This window comes from Arachis ipaensis, chromosome B02 (genome assembly GCF_000816755.2).
Source record: "Arachis ipaensis cultivar K30076 chromosome B02, Araip1.1, whole genome shotgun sequence".
NCBI lineage: Eukaryota > Viridiplantae > Streptophyta > Magnoliopsida > Fabales > Fabaceae > Arachis > Arachis ipaensis.
The window spans coordinates 11,546,104-11,551,709 of record NC_029786.2 but is presented as its reverse complement, the minus strand read 5'-3'; the positions used below and the strand labels follow the sequence as shown (position 1 = coordinate 11,551,709).

At 32.5% G+C, this 5,606-nt stretch overlaps 3 protein-coding genes across 3 annotated transcripts in view; 1 reads left to right on the top strand and 2 right to left on the bottom strand.

The window, feature by feature from the left end:
* LOC107626874 overlaps window positions 1–5,606 on the bottom strand; it is a 153,808-nt gene that overhangs the window by 21,820 nt on the left and 126,382 nt on the right. The gene's annotated exons all lie outside the window — the stretch shown is intronic.
* LOC107624965 (probable transmembrane GTPase FZO-like, chloroplastic) overlaps window positions 1–5,606 on the top strand; it is a 62,948-nt gene that overhangs the window by 51,150 nt on the left and 6,192 nt on the right. The gene's annotated exons all lie outside the window — the stretch shown is intronic.
* LOC107624968 (probable disease resistance protein At4g27220) overlaps window positions 1–5,606 on the bottom strand; it is a 17,298-nt gene that overhangs the window by 9,974 nt on the left and 1,718 nt on the right. Inside the window, exons 2-3 of the mRNA XM_021112872.1 lie at window positions 1,593–1,687; window positions 471–555 (exon numbers count right to left, since the gene is read on the bottom strand). The gene's annotated coding sequence lies outside the window, so the exon portion shown is untranslated. The remainder of the gene's footprint in view (window positions 1–470; window positions 556–1,592; window positions 1,688–5,606) is intronic.

The window sequence follows — 5,606 nt, the reverse complement described above, 5'->3', positions numbered from 1 at the left end:
AAGGGTCGATCGCTAGGAGACTGAATTTATCACTCAGTCCAACTCCGGTTCTCCAAGTAATGGTGGGTAATGGAGACTCTATCCACTGTAGAGCGATGTGTAAGAATCTAGCATTGGCAGTACAATGATATAATTTTGCCGCAGATACTTATGTGTTAGATCTGAAGGGGCTGATGTGGTTTTGGGCGTGCATTAGATGATGCAATTAGGCACCATCAGAATTAATTACATGGAATTATTCATGAAGTTTAAAGTCCTAGGTAAGTGGGTTGTGTTTCAAGGTGAACGGTTGTTGAAGGAGACCAGTCTTAACTTCAGAGAATTTAATAAGCTAAACGATAGCAAACCCATTGATCCATGTTCATTTGGAGAATGCTAAGGCTAAAAATAACCCACTGGCGAGTACAGAAGATGACATCATATAGGAGATTCTCGGTACTTTTTCGAATGTATTTGAGGAACCTACGTACCCAGTTACTGTCGTAGTGTGAGGTGGACCATCCTATCCATCTAATTCCGGGGTCAACACCTGTGAGCGTTCGACCATTCCAATATCTGCACTTCCAAAACGAAGAAATGGAGAAATTGGTAAAAGAGATGCTTAGCACGAGAGTCATTTGCAATAGCCAAAGGGCTTTCTCTAGCCCAATATTATTAGTAAAAAAAAAAAGGATGGAGGCTAGCATTTTTGTGTTGATTATCGAGCACTCAACTCCATTGCATTAAAAGATAAATTTTCGATCTCTACTATTGATGAACTTTTAGATGAATTGCATGGTGCTATCTATTTCTCTAAGATTGGCGATCCATAAAAGAGGAAGATATTAAAAAACAGCTTTCAAAACACACATGGGTCACTATGAGTTTATAGTTATGCTATTTGGGCTTACGAATGCACCCTCAATATTTTAGGCTACCATGAATCGGATTTTTCAACTATTCTTGAGGCATTTTGTGGTTATATTTTTTTATGATATGATATTCTCGTATATAATCGGAGTAAAGAGGAACATAAAGAGCACTTAGACCTTGTAAGTGCCAAAAGAACCAACTCTTTGCTAAGCATTTTAAATGCTCATTTGAAGGATTATGACATGTAAAATGAGGAATGCCACTTAGGAATAAAATAGAGGTAGTGCCAAGTTTGTTATATAACAACCTAGAGAGAGGAAGAGATCAAAAAAGAAGAGAGTGAACCAAAGAAAGAGGAATAAAAATTTTGTATTATTTTTTTTAAAGAGTATTTTTCTTTTACTCGAACAAAAAAGTTCTTATACATTTTAATTCCAAATTTGCATACACAATTTTTATTTCACTATTTGATGCATATATATTCATAATCTGTATGGATTATGTATTTTATTTCTCTTGCTCTTGCTGTGAATGGTTATTTGAGCTAAATTATTGTAGCAGAATTATCAGTCGTAGTGATAGTTATATAAAAGTATATTTAAATATAGAAGAAATAACATTTTTTTTAGCATTTACATCCCTCTTTCCAATAAGTTTCATCCTTGCCCAAGCAATGAACCAAACTTAATAAGCTACGACTAGATTCAGAGACAAACTACCATAATGTGCTTCAAACATACCTTTGTATAGTTTGATTAAGATGATCCTAAGTAATGATTTCTTTTTTCACCACCATCACAGTTCCGGCCAGGATAAGAAGCAGCTAAGCAATAGGCTGAAAAAAATATTAATTTGTAAGATAATAATATAAATAATGGTGGATGAAAAATGAATGCAAGAGGAAGAAATAAATAGATTAGAAGGAACATATGTTTTAGGAGTTCATCACTTAATATATAATAAAAAAATTATTTAGCAAACTAAAATAACAAACCGTGATCATTAACTAAATTTTTCAAATAATCACGTAAAACATTAGCAATGATAGAAGAAAAAGATTGAAAGACATAAGATGATGTGAGAAAAATAAAATATGTATAAAATAAATGTTGATTTATATAGTAAATATGAATATAAGTGAGAATAAAAAGAGAAAATAAAATAAGTTTTATTAACTAATTTATATCTATTAAAAAAAATAATATTACTATTAAAGATATAAAATAATATAACCTAAATAAAAATAGAGTAAAAAGATAAGACTAAACATTACCTAATAATAAGAAGATTAAAAAATAGTAATATGATGATAGAAAAACTATAAAATGACAATTTCGTTAAAATGTTTATGTGATAATATTAAAAGTTATCTAATATGTCAAGTATCTATTGTGTCATTATATATTTAATTTTTTTATACATTTTAAATAAATTAATAAATAGACAAATAGATTTTTATAAAATGAAATTTATTCTTTAAATAGGATATGCGATATTAGAATTTAGACTATTGCTATGAGTTAAATTTTTTTTGTTGCTTTTTTGTTGAATTAAATAATTTAATTAATATGTGAAATTATGAGATTAATGCTAAATTGATTCTATAAATGCTATTCTTTATAGTAGTATAAATGTAGGCCTAAAATAGATAATTTTTTCTATATTATTGCTATAGATGACATATATAGTAATTTTATATGAAATATAAAAGTTTATATGTCATTCATTCACTATAATATTATTTTGAGCTCTCTTTTAATATGTTATAATAAATAGATAGATTAGTTGAGTCTATTTTTCATAATTACAATCTAAGTATAAAATAAATAATGAATTATTATAAATGTTTTTGAAAAACATATTAATTAAATGTGTAAACCATGATAAATTAGTAAATAATTAGTCAATAAATTAATTTTTAATAAGAAAGATTAGAAATACGAATATAATATTAAATTAGGATAGAACTCATCGAAACGAGAATTTTAACACTAATTTCGAAAAAAACGGTTTAAGATTGAACCGAACGAACCGAATCGATTGAACTAAACCCAAACCGAATTGTCGATCCAACCGGACCAACTTATTAAATGAACCCAAACTCCCTTCTCTTCCTCATTCAGCTGGAGCAACGTGAAATGCATCCAGGGAAGAGAGGAAACACTGAAACCCTTACGGTGAACTCCAATCCCCCGTAACTTCTCTGTCCGAGCTCCGATCGCCGCATCATTTGCGGCCACGCGTCCACCGCGTTGAGCTCTACATTTCTACCGGAACAATTTCATTGGTAACTTGTTTAATCACTCCCAGCCTCCTCTTCCCCCAAATTTTTTAGAATTGAGTAGAAATATTGAATTTCTTTGATTTATGATATTTTAGGATCCAATTAGCTTGAGGAAAACGTTCACTCTTACTTATATGAAGCTTGGGTAAGGTGAGGATACAATAATTCTATTTTAATTTTATTGAATTTGAGTTTTGAGTATTAAATTGGATATATATATATATATATATATATATGTTATGAATATGTATTAGGTTGTGAATGAATAGTTGGAGCTTGAAATTGTGGATATTGGAACTTGGAGGAAGCTGAGCCTAGTGTTTATTGAATTTTGAGTGGCTGTGTTTGTGTTGGATAAATTGCTTTGGTCGCTACGCAGAAATCGGCCAAGGTATAGTTTATGTTTCTTGCATTTAATATATAATGTTCTGTGAAAACTTAGGTTAGATGACCATAGGATAAGTTGGAATGCAGGTGTATATATAATATTTAGTAATTTGATTGGTGAATATATTTGGTTTGATTTGGTGATTGGGGTATATGCTGGAAATGGTTACTATATGATTGGTAGGAGGATATATTGTTGAATTATTGAATATATGGTTACAAGTATAATAAAGGAAAGCTTGGTGGTTTTGATGAAAAAGAAATTGTGTAATGTTATGGAATGGAGGTTGACGAAATGATGTAGAATTTATTGAGTAATGATGTCGGCATTTGAGTTGGTATTGATAGGATTGGAAAAGAATGGAATGGAATTTATTGAATGAAAATAAGGTTTGAAATTGTTTGCAAAATTTGGTTTTGGGCTGAATTTCGGCCGGCTATAACTTGCCTTCTGGAATCCCAAATTGATTATAACTTGTTTTAAATGAAAATTGGGTTCGTGAAGTTTATGCCATTCGAAGAACGGATGAAAAATGATTTAAAACGATTGAGTTATGGCCGTTGAAAAATTTGGTAAAGAATATGTGGATATGCAGGTGGTTCCCTGATTGTGCAGCTTTCTGTTAATTTCTTTTTTTTTTTGAAGAACGCATGTCCATGCGTACGCGTGGCCCACGCGTACGCGTGGCCCACGCGTACGCCTGGTATGAAATTTTGGTGATGCGTACGCGACTGGTCTCATGCGTATGCGTAAGGCAAACAAGCATGTCCACGCGTACGCGTGACCCACGTACACGCGTGACACGAAGTTTTCACCTACGCGCACGCGTGAGCCACGGGTACGTGTGGCCCTTGTTTCAGCAAACATGATTTTTTAGTTTTTAAATCATATTTCAAACTTCTAGACCTCTATTTTCATTCCTTTAGTCATGAATAGTAGTATTACACCTGATAATCAGATGAAGTTAGGAAATGGGGATAACTTGGAGGTGAAATAAAGATGAAAAGTGATGAATTGATTATGAAATATTATAGATGATCATGTATGATACTTGACTTGATAATCAAATGAATGATTATGCATGAAACTTGGCTTGAATGATTAAATGATATGAGATACGAGATTCCCTGGATAAAGTGTGTCGTGGCTTGCCACCACGTGTACTAGGTTGAAAACTCGATACTCTGTTGACCCTACGACGTAAGGGTAACTGGGGCACTATAAATTCCCGGAAATGTTAACCCCCTTGAGCAATATTGATTATTTGATAAAAAACTATGCATAGACTCTTGGGGATGCACGTCGAAGGACAGTCTAAGGTTTTCGAACTTGTCGGATTGGCTGGATAACCGACAGATGAGCCTCATCAGTCATAGGACAGGCATGCATCATCTGCATATTACTTGAATTACTTGCTTGTGCATTAACTGGATGTGCCTAAGTGTATTTGCCATGCTAAATGTATAACTGTTACCTGCTGTATTTGTAACCTTCTCTTGCTTGCTTTTTATCTATTTAACTGTCTGTAAAATATTGATGGAGATGGAGGTATGAAGGAATGGCAGTATGAGATTTAGATTTAAGGTTAAGTTAAGTCAGATTTAGATACTCTTAGAAAACCACCTTTTATGGCTTCTATTTAATACTTTAAGCTCTGTAATCTGAGTGTCGGCGTTCTAGGATTGCCTCTGGCACCTTTACCATACTGAGACAAGATTTTGTTTATGTACATTTGGGTTTTGGATATGTACGTATATATGTGTAAATATTCTCCGGCCAGTCTTGACTTCGCAAGTTGAGTTAGGAGCTTGTTATTTTGTATCTTTGGCACTCTATTCCTACTTTTATAATTTTATGTTTGATGGTTATATCTTCCTTAACACGCAAGTTAACTCGTTTCTTGAGCGTTGCGCTTTTATTTCACGATTTTAATTCCTCTATTCTTCAAGACTCCTAGCATATTATAATTCTTCTGCTATTATATGTACACATTTTATTTTAGAGGTCGTAATACCACACTACCTCTGTTTTACGACTTAAGTGTAAAGTTCAATGTGGTAGGGTGTTACAAAGTGTTCAAAG